The sequence below is a fragment of the Bombina bombina genome, chromosome 6 (genome assembly GCF_027579735.1).
Source record: "Bombina bombina isolate aBomBom1 chromosome 6, aBomBom1.pri, whole genome shotgun sequence".
NCBI lineage: Eukaryota > Metazoa > Chordata > Amphibia > Anura > Bombinatoridae > Bombina > Bombina bombina.
In genome coordinates this window covers 187,977,635-187,999,962 of record NC_069504.1, presented here as the reverse complement: position 1 = coordinate 187,999,962, position 22,328 = coordinate 187,977,635, and the positions used below count along the sequence as shown (strand labels likewise).

Here is a 22,328-nt window from a genome sequence, read left to right as displayed (position 1 = left end):
TGTTATCAATATGCCCTCATGAACTAGCAGTTTCCTGTTGTGAAAAGCAAATAAAAAAGCATGTGATAAGAGGCTGTCTTTAGTGGCTTAGAAACAGGCAGAAATTTAGAGGTTTAAATGTTATAAAGTATATTAATATAACAATGATGGTTGTGCACAGCTGGGGAATGGGTATTAAAAGCATTATCTATCTTTTTAAACAATAACAATTTTAGTGTAGACTGTCCCTTTAACATATCAATTCCAAACGAGCCCCATGAGCAAATATCTAATGGGATAAAAGAAAATTTTATTTCATGAGGAAATATTCATCAGAGTGTATGTGCACATCTAAGAAAAAAAATATCCAGTTTTGAAATACATTATAAAAACAGATTGCAAATTTGTAGCGAGGAAGGCAAAAAAAAAAAAATCATTAGGGACACTTTTTTCATCATCCCTTTTACCAACAGTGAGGAGATCCACCTGGTTAAGTAGTATTTTTTGTTTTTTCAATGTAGAGCCAATTAGTGTTAAACCTATATTTTTATACAAAATGCAGACACTTTTTGCTTTAGTGCCACAGGCAAAGAGTACAAAACTAGATATAGGACCCATTTCATGAAGCTTCACCCAATTCATGAAGCAGGCCGCTTCTTAACATATCTGCAACCTCAGAGGTTGCGAATTTCAGACAATCCAAACTCATTTGTCTGTAATGACTGACAAGCCCTGCTCTCACTCTATTGGTTGCGTGAAAGCAGGGGGCAGGGTTGCACAAGTCATTGCTCATGCAATCCTAAATTCCAACAGCATATGCTGCTCTGGAGGCCCTGAAGGCATGCAGACAGGTTCTCACTATGAGAATCTTGCCCACATGCATAGAAATAAATATCTTCCTATAGTTTGAATTGTAATTCTACACATATTAAATACCTTTCTACCTGTAAACAATATGCAGGAAGAACCAAAAGAGATTTCAAATACAGAGATACAGAAAACACTGATGTGTTCATTTGGTGGCAAAACATTTAAAAATCGATCTAGCTTCAGACTCATCCATTTAAAGAGCACAAGCTATTGATCATGTTCCATGGATTTTCTCTTTTAATACTATGGTCCCATGAGGAATTAATATGGAAACAAATGGGAATCTATTTGTTTAAATACATGTCTAGTTAATAAAAAAAAAATTTAATTCAGTCCCTAGAGTTTTTTTTAAAATTCAGTTATATCAGATTATTTCATTTACATTATGAGTAATATCTTCATGGAAAAGAATTATGTAAAGTAAACATTTATGTGTTTCTTAAGGCCAACCTAACTGACATGCTTGTAATACGTAAGGAGTTAAAGTTTTGTACACAGGTGTTTTTAATTAAATGTGTTTTTATATGAGTTGAAAATGATCAGTATTAATCAATGACCAAGTGCAAGGGACTACACAAAATGCATATGTGTAGATGAGAAATGCATATGTGTAGATGAGAAATGCATATGTGTAGATGAGAAATGCATATGTGTAGATGAGAATCTTTCTAGCTGCTTTTTTTTGGTGGACTGTCATTTACTTGCTTTTATTAAGTTTTAAATATATTTGGCTACTCCATTGTATGGAATGTGAGAAACACAGAGGTCTATTTCTGTGTTCATGTCTAAAATAGACATAGTTTCCTAAATTCACTTAGAAAAAAGATGATATTTTTATCTATGAAGTATTATAGGGCCCCATTTATGAAGCTGCAGCTTTGGGCCCTCAGCATTTGAGACTTGTGTGAGCGGACATAAAACACTAGTAAAATAGCTGTGGTGTTAGCCTCTCTGCCATCTAAAGAATGGCGGAGTTAAACTATACATATCATTCCAATGCTTGTGCATTGTTACATTTGGGCAGTGTCTTCTGCCCACTAGCCACAAACCCAGGTGGATAGTTTTCCTGGGAGCAAACTTTGTCAGTCCAGCTTTTAATAAATGGGGCCCATAGTATTAAAATTATCTGATCTCCCTTTGGGTTTAATTCCAATCCATCAGAAAAGCTGTTCAAATGTGTTCACATTGTTAATTTTTTATAGTCATGGCTATTACATCCCTTTAGAAAATCCCGGTACCATGTGTTTTTTAGTGTCTTAATACCGTGTAAGCCCCGTCAACTGTTTTCAATAATTTTAAAAATACATACATCATAAAACAATATTATTGGATAAAAAAGAGAAAAAATAACTGATTCTCACACTTATATTAAATGAAATAAGCTTTAATCCATGTTGGTTAAAATAGGAGACAAAAAACAGGACAAACCAAACGCAGCCAAGCTGAAACGTCTGACCGGTTTCGGTCACACAGGACCGTAATCATAGACATAATTGTACACACATGTTGCTACCCTTAAAAAGGGTTAAAAACACACTGATTGGTTAATAACAAATGCTGCGTAATAAACACCTACAAAACATATAAATGTAATGCTGTGTAATAAGTTGAGAACCTATAGACAATATATAGACCTAAAATTTGTCAAAAAACAGATATTTGATAACAGAGATAACATAGACACAGTTATATAACAGTTAGGTATGTCAAAAAATGGAATAGACACAATGGATTATATTCACATTAATATCATGAACACAGTTATATAGCAGTTAGGTATTTCAAAACGGAATAGACTCAATTGTATTAATTTGCATTAAATAGTCAATATATCCTATGTTAGAAACTGCAAAAGTAATTAATAAATTACCTTGTTATAGACTGCCTCTAACAGCAATGACGAGTAAACTCAAAAAGAGTGTATAAACTACATATGGTAGTAAAAGTTACAACGTAACCTGCAATTTATAGAAATATATAGTGAGGTCTAAAAAACACCAATTTATAGTGAAAAAGTTCCAAATAATAATACTATACATTGTGATATTACATTGCACATTGAATACCATATAACTCATAATGCTGAAAGCGGTACCAATGTAAAGATCAAATGTGTAGTCACTAACTTATCTGTGCCTACAGTTCAAAGTAGTGTTAATATAAAGACTATTGTTAATTCAACTTAAATCTTAAACACAGATGGTGACTGACTTATCTGTGCCAAAAGTTTAGAATGTCATGTTCAGAATTGAAACCCACTGGCACCAAGCAATTTAACTTAAATATCCAGTAGGTTTCCTGTCTGCACAGAGATGATAGTCTATCACCTCCCCTAGGGGATTTAGGAATTTGCTCTATCGCTTGCCACTTGAAAGTTGCTACATCACCATAGTGTATATCCAAAAAATGCCTAGAAAGAGCCGAGCACGGCTTCTCACCAGAGATATAGGATAAATGCTCCCTGATCCTTGTACCAACATCCCTAGTGGTTCTACCTACATAGGATTTCAAACAGCATGTACACTGTATAAGATAAACTATGTAAGTACTCTTACAATTGATACATCCCTTAGTATTAAATGTTTCACCAGACTGGCTTGATACAAATGATCTACCCACTCTGATGTGATCACAGGAGGTGCAAGTACGTCTGCCACATCTATAGGTACCCTCATGCGTTAACCATGAATTGTTAACAATTGGCTCTTTGAGCAAACTTGGAGACAGTATGTTTCCCAACGTGGCAGCTCGTCTCGCTACAAACATACAGCCATCTTCAACCTTGCCCCTCAATTTTTTGTCACCCATCAGTATCGGAAGATTTTTTGCAATAATATTACAAACATCTCCGTACTGATTCGAAAACTGTGTGACAAATTTAGGTTTGGTACCAGTAGATAGATGCTTCCTATTTCTTGGAGGTCCTCTGAGCAAAGATGCCCTGTCCATTTTATCTACCTCAGACTGGGCCTTATACACAACCTCTCGCGGATAGCCTCTTTGTCTGAGTCTCTTGCTCAAGTCCTTACTCTCCTTCTGGAAATCACATTGCTGGGTACAATTGCGTCGCACCCTCATAAATTGGCCCTTGGCTATACCGTCAAAGACATGCTTCGGGTGACTACTTTTAGCGTGTAGCACGGTGTTACCAGCAATGGGTTTCCTATAGAGAGAAGAAACAACCTTATTCGCATCTGGGATACCCTTGAGGGTGATATCCAAAAAGCAGATATCCGTTTTATTCCACTCAAAGGTGAACTGGATACCTACTTCATTGGTGTTCAAATATTCCACATAACTCATGGCAGAAACATAGTCACCTGACCAGATCAAAAGCAGGTCATCAATATAACGTACATACTTAATAACCTGATCAGAAGGATTCGTACCACTACCTCCATAGATGTGGGACCTCTCCCACCACCCCATAAAGAGGTTGGCGTAAGAGGGGGCAAATTTAGCCCCCATAGCGGTCCCACACCTCTGGAGGTAGTAACGACCCTGAAACATGAAAAAATTGTGTTCAAGCAGAAATTTGACTGACCCCACAATGAACTCCTTCGTTCTATCCGAAAGATCTGTATATAGATCTAAATAGAATTCAATTGCCCTCAAGCCATGTGTATGAGGGATAGATGAGTACAGGGAAACAACGTCAATCGTCAACCAACTATATTCCTTTCTCCAGGCCACATCTTCCATTACACACATGGCCTGAGTGGTATCCCTGATATAACTTGGTAGCCTTTTCACCATGGGTTGAAGAAAATGATCTACCCACTTAGAAAGTGGCTCAAGTAGGGAGCCAATACCGGCCACAATTGGCCTACCTTTCACATTTACAATACTCTTATGTACCTTGGGTAAGTGGTGGAAGATGGGAACAACTGTATTAATAACCATCATAGTGTCTGCAGTTGCATGATCAATAATCCCATCTTCCACCGCTTCATCCACCCAATGTCGTAGTTCATTCGAGTATTTCAAAGTTGGATTACCTGGTAATTCAAAGTATGTGTCACTATCATTTAGCTGGCGAAGGGCCTCTGTCACATAATAATCTTTGTCCATGACAACCACATTGCCACCCTTGTCAGATTGCTTTATCACAATCTGATCATTGTTTTTTAGATCAGTTAAAGCTGATTTTTCCTTTAAGGAAAGATTATGGGGTCCCACTGTGGCCGTCATGGACAATTTAGTGAGATCCTCCACCACTCTCTTGTGAAACACTTCAAGCGCCTTGCCCCGCACTTGCATGGGATAGAAGGTAGATGGTGACCTGAATTTAGGAACATTGGTTACAGAACTGATTGCTCCCATATCACCCTCATTAGACAAGCTTTCGAGGGACATGAGTGTACAAGTATCAATAAAGTCCAAATTGCCTGTTTCCCCAATATCTGGCAAAATAGTTCCCATATCCAGAGCTTCAGTGTTGTGCTCTGAACCTGAAAAGTATTTATGAACTGTAAGGTCCCTAATCAATTTGTTAACATCAACAATTGTTTGAAAAAGATCAAACTTCTTGGCTGGCACAAATCCAAGACCATAACTAAGAACCTTACGTTCAAAGCCAGTCAGACAATATTTGGAGATATTAATAACAGCGTCTAAACATACTTGTTTTGTTTCCTGGTTCTGGTGGTTCTCACAGGATATCTCTGTTGATCCTGATCTCGTATTTGGGGGTTTGAATTTCTCACAATGTGTTTCCCCCCTCCCCCCCCCCTTCCGGTGGGTCCTGAGCCCCCTGAAAAACCTGTGGTTTAGAGAGCTGTAACTGATTAAGCCCTGATTTTGATTTTGGTTTTGCTCCTTGCTGAACAGAACTCTTTAATATACCTTTTGAGGGAACATTAATGGAAACTGAGGCACATGCTATTTCTGCTTGATTTTCAATTTCAGATGCCTGATCCTCACTTGAACCTCCCTCATAGCTTGATTGGATAAATTAAACAACATTCAAGTTATCATCAATAATGGGTCAATTAGCTGCCATATATTCCTTTTGCATTGGTTACATTAGATTTGATTTTGTGTACATGAATGAAAACTCCCACGAAAATTATTATTATATACGTAAGATGTCTTAAAGTGTCATAAAACATGTTGAGATCTGTGCATATCCTAAAAGGGGTAAGTAAAATAGTTTGCATTAAGAAATTGTTTAAAATAGCTGGCAAATATTTTAAAATAATTTTCAAAAATAAGCCAAATTACTAACATAGCCATGCTGTCTGGAGTAGTCTGATCCACCCCGTTATCAGTGTTTAGCATCAGAAACACAGGCATTGTATTTCGACTGAGTTCACAGCAGCTTATTTGCTTTTAGGCATGCTCCAGCAAATAATGGGGCCAAATTATCAAGCTCTGAATGGAGCTTGATGCCCCTGTCTAAAGACTGCTGCTCCATAACTTGTCTACCTGCTCTGAGGCTGCGGACATCAATCCACCTAATCCTATATGATCGGGCTGATTGACACCCTTGGCTAGTGGCTGATTGGCCGTGAAACTGCAGGGGGCGGCATTGCACAATCAGTTCTGGTGAACTGCTTGTGCAATGATAAATGCCGACAGCGTATGCTGTCGGCATTCATCGATGTCTGTTGGACATGATCCGCTGAGCGAATCATGTCGAACAAACCAATGATAAATCGGCCCCCATGAGTGTTAAAATCTTGCATTCTACCAAATCAATGGTAGATATAGATACAGCCATAGAAGGAAATGTGTGTGTGGGGGCAGTTAGAACTGTACAATTCAGAAACTTAAAATAAAGGGTTAAAGGCGAGGCACTGAAGTAAAAATTTGCAGATAAAGTAATTAAAGTACATATTATTATATTTTGTCTCTATCCCAACTTGTTTTATGTCCCTTTAATTTATTTTAATGGTGGCACTTCCAATGGATTGGAATGTCATAAAAAGGAGACAAAAACTTGAATATGGAATTTTTGCACAGCAAACTGTTATGGCTTGGAATGGGGCCTTTGTCTGTCTGACCGAAAATAAAACATATAAACCTACACAAGAATAATTTTGTTTTATGTGTATGTTATAAAACTGATTTCCCTCCTATTTAATCATATCTTTCCTTGTCTGTGAATTCCTAAGACACGTATTTTCCCTTCTAAAACAGATAAATCCTTTTTATTAATATCAAGTTTTAAAATGATATTTTAAATACCTACACAGAGATGATAGTGTTCAGGAGTTTAAAATTCCTCTGAGTAATGAATGAGTTAAGCAGGTAATGTCAACAACAGATAAAGGAAAAGAAGTGTGAATAAAAAATATGTGCCTGACGGTATGTAACTGGAAAGTGGACATTTAATAAAATTGAAGTCATTTCCTATCATTTTATGTGCAATAATGCATCACATATTGTTTTCTAACTGCAAGTAAATCATTGTAAGCCATTGAGCATATATTACAACATGACATTAGGTACAATAGCTTATTTAAATAGACATTATAGAGTAATTTTGTGTGCTGCTGTACACAACACATTATCTATTTCACTCAAATCAAGTAGAACATTAATGATACGTGCATGGAGGTTTAGGTTTCAAATTAATTTACCTCTGGTTTAAAAGCAAGCTTCAAGTCATTTTTTAACCTGCACCTATTATTTATACTGTAAAGCAGAAGAAAAATGAAAACAAATTTAGGTGAAAACAGATTATAAAAGGACATACTGAATTTAATTTGATTAGCTTGTCACCTCTTCTGCTAAAATTATTGTCACCTGCTTTTTATAGGATTTACACACCAATAAGCAGTATTTTAATGCTTTAAAAATAAAAGAATAATGAACACACATTCACACACAAACACACATTCACACACAAACACACACGCTCACAAACACACACACATGCACACACATACACTATCTATCATCTATGCATGTATGTATGTATGTATGTATGTATTTATGTATGTATGTATGTATGTATCTATCTATCTATCATAATCTATCGATCAATCTATATACAGTTGTAATTAAAATGATTCAACCCCCATTGCAAATGGGGTTTATTTAAAAATTACAGACTTTCAGCTGTTTGCAATGAACAAATCAAACAAACACAATTGAAATAGCTCAACACAATGAATGCTTCAAGTGGTTTCCCCAAATTCAACTGAAAATGTAACTTTTAATGAATTCTGCAGTCTCTAAATTATTCAACCCTTTCACTGCAATTATCTTTAGTACTTAGTAGAGCACCCTTTTGCTGTTATGACCTGTTGCAAACAAGATGCATTAATAGACACCAGTTTCTGGCAGCGTTCCTGAGGAATCTTAGACCATTCCTCATGAGCAATGGCCTCCAGTTCAGTAATATTCTTGGGTTTCTGTGCTGCAACTGCCTTCTTCAAATCCCACCAGAGATTTTCTATGGGGTTTAGATCAAGTGACTGTGATGGCTACTGTGAAATCTTCCAGGACTTCTGCAACCAAGCCTTGGTGGAATTTGAGTTATGCTTGCGATCATTGTCCTGTTGACGCCCAAGCTTCAGCTTCCTCACTGATGGCATGCAGGGCCGGCCCTAGACATTGTGGAGCCCAAGGCAGGATTACAAAATGGGGCCCCTTTCTCCCCGCCCAGTCTCCGCACCAACTCTGCCCAATCTCTGCCCCAACCCCGTCCAGTCTCCGCCCCTAACCCACCCAATCTTCACCCCTAACCCTGCAGCTTTTAAAATTAATAAAAACAGGAGAAAAATCATTTAAGGTAATGCACAACATTTTATATATAAAAAAAAAATATATAAATCCACTAATGTGGAGCACTATAACATTGTATTTATGGCAATATACCATTTGTACTATTGGAACAACTGTTTATGTATATAATGACAAATTATGCTGACAATTAGGAATAGTTGAGTTGAAGTGGGCCTTATTTTTATGGGTTTTCTTATGATAACAAGAACATTACAGAGACACTAGGGCCGGCCCTAGCAAGTGCAGGTCCCTAGGCAAATTGACAGCGCAGGGCCTCTACCCAGAACAAAAAATACTTAAAAGAAATGGGGTAATGCACTGTACCACACAGATATAATACACACACACAGAGATACTTATATACACATACATCCACACACTCAGACACATACACAGGTACACAGATATATACATAAACAAGTGTACACACACAGCCCACACACACAGCCAGCCCCCCCACACACACAGCCAGCCCCCCCACACACACAGCCAGCCCACACACACACACACACACACAGCCAGCCCCCACACACACACAGCCAGCCCCCCCACACACAGCCAGCCCCCCCACACACACAGCCAGACCACACACACACAGCCAGACCACACACACACAGCCAGCCAGCCCACATACACACATAGCCAGCCAGCCCACACACAGTCCACACACACAGCCACAGCCAGCACACACACACAACCAGCACTCACACACAGCCACCCCCCCCACACACACAGCCCCCCCTCACACACACACAACCAGCCCACATACACACACAGCCAGCCAGCCCACACACACAGCCCACACACACAGCCCCCCAACTCACACACAGCCACCCCACACACACACAGCGCCCCCCACACACAGCCAGCCCACACACACAGCCAGCCCCCCCACACACACACACAGGCCCCCCCCACACACACAGCCAGCCCCCCCCCCCCACACACACACACAGCCAGCCCCCCCACACACACAGCCAGCCCCCTCCACACAAACACACAGCTAGCCCACACACACAGCCCCCCACACACACAGAGCCAGCCCACACACACACAGCCAGCCCCCTCACACACACACAACCAGCCCACACACACACATCCAGCCCACACACACACACACACACACACAGCCAGCCCACACACAGCCAGCCCACACACACAGCCAGCCAGCCTACACACACACAGCCAGCCAACACACACAGCCAGCCCGCCCACACACACACACAGCCAGCTAGCCCATACACACAGCCAGCCCCCCCCCCCCCCCACACACACACACACACAACCAGCCCACACACATGCACATAGTCAGAGAAGGGACTGGAAAGCACATTGTATTCAGTATAAAGTTACTAGCAGACCATAAGTTCATCGCATCTAGGAGCATAAACATGCCTATAGTCTGTCTCTTACACACATATTGTGACATATTACATTGTCGCACAAATGACAGAGTAGGTAATTTCACTCACACTTGTATTGCGGCACAGAGAAGACTTGTCACACACTCAAATCAAGTGACAATATAATGTCATGTAATATTATGCGCTGGAGAATAGATAAATCTGTGTGCAATAATCTAAGCTTCACTTCTTTCCAGACACTGCAGATAACCAGCAAATGGGAGCACATACTGACTGTACAGTTATATAGTATGTGTACTGTATGTGCTCCCAAAGGATAGTTCCCAGTATAGTGACTGTATATATGACTGTGCATTTTACCTGCTAGAATAAACACAATTCCAAATAAGTTTCTCTTGCAGCCTAACTTAAAAGTGATCACACACATGATCTTGCTACACACACAAGTTAATTGCTTAGGGGCCATAAATTTTGCATCTAAAAAATACAGCATGGACTTTTACTAGTACACCTCTATCATTAGAAACTTCTGTGCTTCAGATAACCTCTATGATGCAGAACTTTATTACTTAAAAACAACTTCTGCTTCACTTCACAACTGTCTACACAATAAAAGTGACTCATATTGTGAGTCCCTGTGCAGTCATGTGTGAACCAGGACCGTTCTTCCCCGTACAGCAGCAGTTGTAAAGCTTTTTTTTCCTTCTCAAAACAAAGTAATGCAGTGCTGCACAGTAGAGGTTATCGGCAGGGAGGAATGTCTGTGATGATAATACAGTTTAAAAAACTTTTTCCTTCTCACCAGATACCTCTCCTGCTCTGACCATGACAAGCTGCCTCCATCTGTTCAATTGCATCAAGGCTCCTACATGCTGCTCCTACAAGCTACATGGCACCCTTACTCTGCCCACCTCCCTCTACATCCTCACCTCACGTGGCATGATTATAGCCTGTGCAGGGGAAATAAATATATAAAAATTTTCCATTAATAAAATAAAATGGGGTATATATATAATGCAGCAAATTTGTGCCCCCCCTGCAGGGGTGCCCTTAGGCAATTAGCTCTGGGAGCTGCCTAATGTGAGACAGGACAGAAAGAGGACCGATTGGGACCCAGAGGAACTTACCATTCTCTGATGTGATGTGCAGATCAAGATCTGTGGGGATAAAGGTGCAGCACCGTGCAGGACTGTTTTGAGGTCTGGAATGATCATGATGTTGTAGGCTGTCACCTGTCTGGACCACTGGGACCAAAAGCTCTCTCTGCTCTGACAGTGACTGCAGGCTGCAGCTGCCAGCAAGCAATGCCCTCACACTGACTGAGTCTAACAGAGACAGCCGTGTTGTGTCCAGGCGCAGGGAAAGGAAACTACTTCCTCCCGCGCTAACTGTTAGTAACTGCCTCCTGTCAAAAAAAATAATAATAATCGCACCAAAAATGATAATAAGAAAAAAAAATAGTGCAACATTTTTTTTTTAAAATTGCATAAAAAAACAAAACAGTTTGCACCAGCATGGCGGGGCTCCCCTAATCGCTGGGCCCAAGGCGGCCGCCTCGCTTGCCTTGCCCTAAGGCCGGCCCTGATAGCATGATGTTTTCTCCTAGGATTTCCTGATACTTCAATGAATCCATCTTGCCTTCCACATACTGCCGGTTTCCATTGCAAGAGGATGCAAAGCAGCTCCAGAGGATCACTGAGCCACCACCATGCTTAACTGTAGGCAGTGTTCTTTTCAGTGTATGCTTCATTCTTCTTCCTCCAGACATACCGCTAATCCAACGGGCCAAAATGTTCCAATTTTGTTTCATCACTCCACAGAACAGAGTCCCAAAACTGCTGTGGCTTATTTATATGATTTTGAGCATATTGGAGCTGACTTTTCTTATTATTATTATCAGGTATTTGTAGAGCGCCAACAGATTCCGCAGCACTGATTGTGCTTTTTGGTCAGTAGTGGTGCACGTATTAGTGTTCTGGCAAGGATACCTTCTGCGTTTAGTACGCGCCTTACTGTGCAAACTAAAACCTCAGTGCCTGATGCCACTAAGTCTTGCTCGAGGTCTATTGCAGACAGTCACTCAAGGGTTTTTCTCAACCTGCCTTTTCAGAAATCTGTTTGCAGCTGTTTATAGCTTCCTTTTTCTGCCCGTCCAGGTAGTGTAACCACTGTTCTTTTAACTTTGAGCTTGCAAACTATGCTTCCAATGGTGTATCCTGTTCCTTGTTTGTAAAGGGTGATGATCTCTTCTCAACTTTTTTGACTATTCTTTTGACTTAGCCACATTTCTAACATGCAGTCAAACATGACACTTATAAACCCCCTAACTAGTTCAGGTATTTCATGTGGCCTAGCTCAAGCACACCTGGTGCAAATAATTAAGCCCTTGATTAGTTGCATTAGGTGTGCTTGATGCAAAACTTGTTTGGCATATTTGTGCTGTTGTGAGGGATTCTATTCAGGGGGTTGAATAATTTTGAGACTGCAGAATTCATTAAAAGTTGTATTTTCAGTTGAATTTGGGGAAACCACTTGAAGCATTCATTGTGTTGAGCTATTTCAATTGCTTTTGTTTTATTTGTTCATTGCAAACTGCCGAAAGTCTGTAAAATTTGACACTAAACCTGATTTACAATGGAGGTTGACATTTTTTTATTACAACTGTATCTATCTATCTATCTATCTATCGATCTATCTATTTAATCAAAGATGGGCCATTATAATAATTTCTTGATTGCCAATATTGGTTCCTATTTTTATTTTTTGATACTCGATACCAGATACTAATAGCCTCAAATTGTCCATATTTCAAATATAGAGTATAATATTTGAACATCTAATGTAGCATTTTAATTTTAAAATGTATATTTTTTTAACACTTTTGGCTGATTTCAATAATCTCTAAGTATCGAGAGAACTTATCTATCTCTATCTCCCTTTCTCTCTCTAGCTCTATCTGTCTCATAATGAAAAAGCCAACACATACTTCCAATTTTATAACAATTGCATTAAATATTATTCTGATTTCACGCAAATATATATATATATATATATCCCCTTTAGATATTCTTCTTTAATGCAACTTCTTACAAATTTAAATTGGATTATTATATTATCATAAACCTTGAACTTTCTGTTTGTTTAAGCACCCTTCCTCTGTAAAAGATTTATATCAGAAAATTTACATAGTGGAAAACTCTTAAATCCTGTTATACACAATTAATTTAAAAAATAACACATCACAACTAAATAATACTGTGGAGCTCCAATAAGATCACAAGGCTGTGATATGGAGATGGGAATGGAAAAGAGTTATTATTGAATCAAGTCTAAGGGCCCGATGATCAGGGGCGCGATCCGATATACGGCGTAGTTTTCGGTGCAAGCGAGGGAACCCGCACCGCCCGTAGGTTCACCTTGCACATCGGGGTATTACATATACCACGCCGGCAGTTGCTAAAGTGCCGTAAGTCGGACAAACTAGCGATGTCCAGAAATAAGCGTAACTACACATTTTTGGAGTCGCCAGTGACTTACGGCACTTTAGAAACTGCCTGCGCCTAAAAAAATTAACTAAAATATTAAATCTCCCGTAACTGTCAAACACGCCTCCCAAAAATATATTTTATATATATATCCGCAATCCCCCCTCCCACTCCTAATAATAAATGTATTAACCCCTAGACCGACAACCCCCCACAGCGCAATAAGCCTAATTATTAACCCCTAAACCGCCATAGCCCACACCGCAATAAACCTATCCTAGTATTAACCCCTAAACCACCTCTCCCGGACCCCGCCGCCACAGACATTAAATGTATTACCCCCTAATATGACCCTCCTACACCGCCGCCACCTACAATAAATATATTAACCTCTAATCTGACCCCCCTACACCACCGCCACCTACATTAAATGTATTACCACCTAATCTGACCCCCCTACAACACCGCCACTTACATTAAATGTATTATCCCCTAAACCTAAGTCTAACCCTAACACCCCCTAACTTAATTATTATTTAAATAAATATAAATAATATTAATATTATTAACTAAATTATTCCTATTTAAAACTAAATACTTCCCTATAAAATAAATAAGATAGCTGCAATATAATTATTAATTACATTGTAGCTATTTTAGGATTTATATTTATTTTACAGGTAACTTTGTATTTATTTTTTGCTAGGTAAAATAGCTATTAAATAGCTAATAACTATTTAATAGCTACCTAGTTAAAATAATTACAAAATTACCTGTAAAATAAAACCTAACCTAAGTTACAAATACACCTAACAATACACTATTAATAAATTAATTCAATAAATTAACTACAATTATCTAAAATAAAATACAATTAAATAAACTAAACTATATTACAAAAAACAAACACTAAATTACAAAAAAAAAATATTACAAGAAGTTTAATCTAATTACACCTAATCTAAGCCCCTAATAAAATAACTCAAAGTAATCAGCTCTTTTACCAGCCCTTAAAAGGGCCTTTTGTGGGGCATTGCCCCAAAATAATCAGCTCTTTTACCTGTAAAAAAAAGAAATACAATACACCCCAAAATTACAACCCACCACCCACACACCCCTACTCTAAAACCCACCCGATCCCCCCTTAAAAAAACCTAACACTACCCCATTGAAGATCACCCTACCTTGAGCCGTCTTCACCCAGCCAGGCACCAGTGGTCATCCGATGGGGCAGAAGAGGACATCCGGACCGGCAGAAGTCTTCATCCTTTCAGGGCAGAAGAGGACATCCGGACCGGCAGACATCTTCATCCAAGCGGCATCTTCTATCTTCATCCTTCCGGCGATAAGCTGCTCCATCTTGAAGACCTCCGGCGCGGAACATCCTTCTAGGCCGACGACTACCCGACGAATGGCTGGTCCTTTAAATGACGTCATCCAAGATGGCATCCCTCGAATTCCGATTGGCTGATAGGATTGCTGGTGCAATGATAAATCGCATTTATCGATGTGTGGCGTACATGATACGATACAGCGTATCATGTCCGTCCGCACCTTAACAAATTGACCCCTCTGTCTGAATCATGAAAGAAAATGTTTGGGTTTAATGTTGCTTTAAGAATTTCCTGGAGGAATGATCTAAAGCCGCTTTTTACCCTGAAAACAGGGTGTCTCACTAAAGGGTATAAACTGAATACAGTACAAAACTGCACAAAGTAAATCGTAATTTTAAAAATAGAAAATTAATAATTGTATTGTTAAAGTGCATCAAAAATTGTAACAAAATTGTTCACCAAAAATCGTATTTTATCAAAATGTAAAATTTGTATGTAAATTGCACAGGAATAGCTCATTTTAAATATAAACGGTGTAATTGTAATTTAAGTATACTGGATGTGCAAAAAGGCTTGCTCCAGCAAACCTGTCCACCTGGTTGAGCATGCTAGAGCATGGCTGTCAATCACCCAAGTCGCACTCAGGGCCGCCACTAGAAATTGTGGGTCCCCTGACTTAACCATTGATCAGCCCCCCCCCCTTTGACATGTGCTATTTTTAAACAAATGACTAAAATGTATATGCACTTTATTCTTAAGTGTAGTCAAACTTGGAAATGTTGTAACGGTAGTAACACACAGACACACTCATACACTGAAACACACACTGACACATAAGGATTCACATATTGACACTCTAGCAGACACGCAAAGAAACAAACAAACACACTCAAACACAGACACCCAAACAGACACTCAGCACTTGTTTACATTGACCTGACAAGTAATGAGGTAGACTACAGTTTTGTCAAAAAAGGAGATTTACAAAACAAAATATGGAGTTCTGATTATCTTTTTGTCAAGGAAGATGCCAACTAAATGATGACAACAGCATGCAGCGGCTCAAAGGAAGGGCCCTGAACTGCCTAAACAATAATTGAAAGGTTAAACGGTGAATTGGTGACTTCCCCGGAAAGGTCTCATTAGTCTCAAAGTCAGTAAAAAGATGTTAATAATCAGTAGTAAGGTCAAAATGTCCTAAAAAGAAACAGACAATAGACACACACACACAAAGTCAAACACAAACTTGCACATACACCCAAGGAAACACTGACAGAGACAGCCTCAGAAAACACACACAGACATACACACACACACATACACAGACACCCACAGAAAACACACAAGGACAAACATAAACACACACCCTCACTGAGACATCCACAGAAAACACACAAAGACATACACACACCCTCACAGAGACACCCACAGAAAATGCACAGATATACACACACCCTCATTGAGACACCCACAGAAAACACAGAGACATACACACACCCTCACAGAGACATCCACAGAAAACACAGACATACATACATAAACACATCCACCCTCACAGAGACATCCACAGAAAACACACAAAGACATACACACCCACCCTCACAGAGGCATCCATAGAAAAAGCACAAAGACATACATACACAAACTCTCACAGAAACACCCATAGAAAAAGCACAAAGACATACTCACCCACCCTTACAGAAAGACCCACAGAAAAAAATACATACACACTCATAGAGACACAAAGAAAAGCACAAAGACACCCATATAAAATGTCTACATTGCAACCCCTAAATCAACAGTGTGTGGCATGCATGATAAAAATTTGCAGAAATTAAGAAATCACTTTTTAAAGAATCATATTTGTACATGTGCAATCAAAAATAATTATGTGAATTCAAAATTGTACATTAATGATCTGGGTAGATGGCTAGATGAAGAAAAGTACTTTTGAAAGGTTGACATATGTTTGTTTTCCCCCCATTTTCCCCAACCAAGAGCACCACTTCAAATATGGTGTACAAATGTTCCCATCTGTCATCTGTACTTATGGATTTTGAAAATGCTGTACTCCATATGGTTTTGGTGGAACCATAAGCTGCAGTACTTTACATATATATATATATATATATATATATATATATATATATATATATATATATATATATATGTATATATATACTAGTCCTAAAGCCTGTGTACAGGCAGTTCCAACACTTGCTCCCTCTCTCTCCCCCCTCTCTTTTGCACTCTCTCTTCCCCGCCCCTCTTCTGCTCTCTCCCCCCTCTTTTGCTCTCTCCCCTCTTTTGCACTCTCTCCCCCCCTCTTTTGCGCTCTCTCCCCCTCTTTTGTGCTCTCCCCCCTCTTTTGCGCTCTCTCCCCCCTCTCTTTTGCGCTCTCTCCCCCCTCTCTTTTGCGCTCTTTCCCCTCTCTTTTGCTCTCTCTCCTCACTCTTTTGCTCTCTCTCCCCCCCTCTTTTGTGCTCTCTCCCCCCTCTTTTGCGCTCTCTTCCCCGCCCCTCTTCTATATATATATACTAGTCCTAAAGCCTGTGTACATAGGCCAATTTTTTTAAGTACCGCGGTTCCAACCCTTGCTCCCTCTCACTCCCCCCTCTCTTTTACACTCTCTCTTCGCCACCCCTCTTCTGCTCTCTCCCCCCTCTTTTGCTCTCTCCCCTCTTTTGCACTCCCCCCCCCCTCTTTTGCGCTCTCTCCCCCCTCTTTTGCGATCTCCCTCCCTCTTTTGCGCTCTCTCCCCCCTCTCTTTTGCGCTCTCTCCCCCCTCTCTTTTGCGCTCTTTCCCCTCTCTTTTGCTCTCTCTCCCCACTCTTTTGCTCTCTCTCCCCCCTCTTTTGCGCTCTCTCCCCCCTCTTTTGCGCTCTCTCTTCCCCGCCCCTCTTCTATATATATATATATATATATATATATATACTAGTCTTAAAGCCTGTGTACATGGGCCAATTTTTTTAAGTACCGCGGTTTCAACCCTTGCTCCCTCTCTCTCCCCCCTCTCTTTTGCACTCTCTCCCCCCTCTTTTGCGCTCTCTCCCTCGTCTCTTTTGCGCTCTTTCCCCTCTCTTTTGCTCTCTCTCCCCCTCTTTTGCACTCTCTCCCCCCTCTTTTGCGCTCTCTCCCCCCTCTTTTGCGCTCTCTCTTCCCCGCCCTCTTCTATATATATATATATATATATATATATATATATATATACTAGTCCTAAAGCCTGTGTACATGGGCCAATTTTTTTAAGTACCGCGGTTCCAACCCTTGCTCCCTCTCTCTCCCTCCTCTCTTTTGCGCTCTCTCTTCCCCGCCCCTCTTCTGCTCTCTTCCCCCTTTTTTGGTCTCTCCCCTCTTTTGCTCTCTCTCCCCCCTCTTTTGCGCTCTCCCCCCCGTTTGTGCTCTCTCCCCCTCTCTTTTGCGCTCTCTCCCCCCTCTCTTTTGCGCTCTTTCCCCTCTCTTTTGCTCTCTCTCCCCCCTCTTTTGCTCTCCCTCCCCCTCTCTTTAGCACTCTCTCCCCCCTCTCTTTTGCGCTCTCTACTCCTTCTCTTTTTCGTTCTCTCCCCCTTCTCTTTTGCCCTCTCTCTCCCCCTTCTCTTTTGCGCTCTCTCTCCCCCCTCTCTTTTGAGCTCTCTCTCTCCCCCTCTTTGATGCTCTCTCTCCCCCTTCTCTTTTGCGCTCTCTCTACCCCCTCTCTTTTGAGCTCTCTCTCTCCCCCTCTTTGACGCTCTCTCTCTCCCCCTCTTTGACGCTCTCTCTCTCCCCCTCTTTTGTGCTCTCTCTCTCTCTCCCTCTTTTGTGCTCTCTCTCTCCCCTCTTTTACTCTATCTCCCCCTCTTCTGCTCTCTGTCCCCTCTCTCTTTTGCTGTCTCTCTTCCTCTCTTTTGCTCTCTCCCCCCCCTTTTTGCTCTCTCTCCCCCCTCTCTTTTGCTCTCTCTTTTGCTCTCTCTATGCCCCTCTTTTGCTCTATCCCCATCTCTTTTACTGTCTCCCCCCTCTCTTTTGCTGTATCTCCCCCTTCTCTTTATCCCCCCTCTTCTGCTCTCTCTATCCCCCCTCTTTAGAGCTCTCTATCTCTCACTGTGAATTCGGCCCCGCCCAAGCCACAACCGACCAAGCCCCACCCATGTCACACCCGGCCCTGCCCACATAACACCCGACCCCGCCCATGCCACTCCCGACCCTGCCCATGTCACGTCCAATCCCGCCCACATCACGCCCACTCCATGCCAGATGTCAGGTGAAGTAGGCTAAGTGTCTTTGTCCTTGCGCACAGTCTCTACTGCGCATGACAGCTTCGGACAAACACACTTGGCCTTTTATTATATAGGATATATATATATATAAAGGGATAGGAAAGTAAAAATTAAACTTGCATTATTCAGATAAAATATGTAATTTTTTAAGATGCTTTTAAATTCATTTGTATTTTCAAATGTGCTTCTCTCTCTTGGTATCCCTTTTTTTTTTTAAAAATACCCACATATCTTACACTAGTGGGAGCTAGTTGTTGACTGGTGCCTACACACATTGTCTCTTTTGATTGGCTAACTAGATGTGTTCAGCTAGCTGCCAGTAGTGCAATGCTGTTCCTTCAGCAAAGGATAATAAGATAAGATAATGAGGCAAATTTGATTATAAAAGTAAATTGGAAAGTAGTTTAAAATTGTATGAAAGAAAATCTTGAGGTTTCCTGTCTCTTGAAATATATATGCATTTATATGGTTATATGAGTTTAGCCATTCTCTTATTAGCTTCATGCATTAGCATTCCTGTTTTGTTTCTCCAATTTACCAGTATTATGACATGATTCACATATTATGACCACTCATCTTTCTTGACTTGCTTTAGAAGCACGCCTTTCTTCAGACTTTATTCTTTATGGCTCCTGGTAAGTGGAACATTGCATTAATTAGTGGCACTGCATGCTCAATTAGTGTAGTGAAGGGAACGTAAATACATCAACTGAATAATTGTATATGAGTAGATTAGTTAGTACACCACAGAAGCTAATTTGCCATAATGAAGTGCACAATACTACTAATGAGGATACTGCACAATTAATTAATGTGCTATGCTGTCAATAAGAATAAATTCAAATGAATTAGAATACCTTGTGAAAAAAGTGATACAGTTTACTTTAAATAAAAAGTATACATCCCAAAAATTATTTACATTGTATTTTTGGGGACTGTATAGTAAATGTTTCTGAATAAATTAGATTATAGAGAACAATTAAAGTTGTTTAGCAAAACAAGTTAAAAGAAAGTTAATTTCTATATTAGAATTTTACACATACAGTAATTTGAAGAGCCTGTATTTTGCTCAAATAGGTCACAACATATTAATAATGTACAGTTTTTCCATTTAGAAGCTATTCCATGCTTGTAGTCCTGAGTATAATGGGTCTGTAGTTCTAAATATACAGGCTTTGAAAATTTGTTACGCTAGGTTTTTAATTCAATTAAGGTACTTTTTAGAATTTAAAGGGAATCTGCACTCATTGTTTTCCTATAATTCATATAAAACAGTGGTAATTAAACTTTTTTTTTTTTGCTCGAATAAATATGAGGTAAAAGGTGCTCAAATTTAACTTGAAACTAATACAGCTGAATGCGTTGTTTACTTCCTGCTAAGGTCCATTGGATGGAAAAAAAGGTTTAATAATGATAGCACTAAAATAATGTTATATAATACTGCACTATGTGCAGAATTATATAACATTATTTTTTAGGTTTACTGTCCCTTTAAATGTCAAATGATTCAAAATTGTATAACCTAACAATAACTGCATTATGTCTAAGTTTTACAGTAGGGTATTTTCTCTTATGTAAAATGAAAAACTAACAGTTTAGATTTGCTATATTAAAATTACCGGCCCCAAAGCAGGAAATTAATGCAACAAAAGTCAGTGCACCTTTCATTACTGACATTCAAATCTATTATTTTTTTCAATACTCTGCATGTCCACCTTTATTTTTGATGACAGACTCAATCCTTGGCATGGAGGAAATCACGGAGGTGGAAGTCTGACAATATGGGCTGCATGACTACAAAAGGTGTTGGGGAGATGACATTTATAGATGGCACCATAAAATCCTGATATATACCAAAATACTGGCTGACAAGATGACTCCCAGTCTCCAGAAGTTTGGCAAAGGACGAATAGTCCAGCATGATAACAATCCAAAGCACACTGCCAAAATCACACAGGAGTTTCTAAAGGAGAAACAAGTGAAAACTATGACCTGGCCAAGTATGCCACCTGACTTGAATCCAGTAAAACACCTTTGGGGTATTTTAAAAAGAATGGTAGAGCAACACAACCCCTCCAGCAAAGAGCAGCTGAAAAAAATATATATTTGAAGAAGGGCAGAAAATCTCTCCAGGATTGATTGTAATATATATTTAATAAAGAGGAGTGTTTAATTCAGCACTGGCTTAAATGCCACAAGTCCTCTATTTTCCCCTAATCTCCCTTTGTGATCCTGACCCTGGCTCGTCTGACTACCCACTTTGGTTCCTGACCCGGCTCGTCTGACTACCTGCTCTGGCTTTGACTCCTGGTTTGCCATTTGGATTTTGGACTCGTTAAAAGTTTTTGTTATTTTTTAATAAAGGTGTGATTAATTTAGCATTTCATGTCTTCCTGATACCCTGACAGATATATATGTGTATATATATATATATATATTTATATATATATATACACGTATATATATATATATATATATATATATATATATATATACACACAACACACAGAAAACCTGGCACTCACCAGCAGATACTCTGTAATGTTTAAAAGCAAAACTGGGGGAAGTCAGTTACATTTGTTGGCGCCAAAGGATCAAGCCCAGGACCACGTCAAGGCCTCCCCCTTTCTGGAACCTTAAATCAGCACCCACACAATACATACTTTTAAATAAACCAACTGGGAACCTATCAGGGTGACACAGGCTTTTGTAATCTCCCCTATGTAAATACAAAACACAGGAATGGACCGCACTCACAGACTAGACTGGGTACACATCCTAAGCCACTGTTAACTCCACAGCCCTGAACACTGACAGACAGCTGCACAGTTCCCAGCAACCCAAGCAGTTAACCCCTGAACAGCCTGGGTGACAGGCCCACAGGGAAGCATTACAAACAATATAAACACAACACACAGAAAACCTGGCACTCGCCAGTAGATACTCAGTAATGTTTAAAAGCAAAACTGGGGGAGTCAATTACATTTGGCACCAAAGGATCAAGCCCAGGACCATGTCAAGGTCTCCCCCTTCCTGGGACCCTAAACCAGCACCCACAAAATGCATACTTTAAAACAAACCAACTGGGAACCTACCAGGGTGACACAGGCTTTTACATTCTTCCCTATGTAAATACAAAACACAGGAATGGACCGCACTCACAGACTGGACTGGGTACACATCCTATGCCACTGTTAACTCCACAGCCCTGAACACTGACAGACAGTTGCACAGTTCCCAGCAACCCAGGCAGTTAACCCCTGAACAGCCTGGGTGACAGGCCCGCAGGGAAGCATTACAAACATT

General features: G+C 40.0%; 1 protein-coding gene across 1 annotated transcript in view; it reads left to right on the top strand.

The window, feature by feature from the left end:
• Positions 1-21,401, top strand: part of LOC128662764 (uncharacterized) — a 107,215-nt gene extending 85,814 nt beyond the window's left edge. The window contains exon 2 of the transcript XR_008402809.1: positions 20,756-21,401. The gene's annotated coding sequence lies outside the window, so the exon portion shown is untranslated. The remainder of the gene's footprint in view (positions 1-20,755) is intronic.
• The last annotated feature ends 927 nt before the right edge of the window (positions 21,402-22,328 follow it).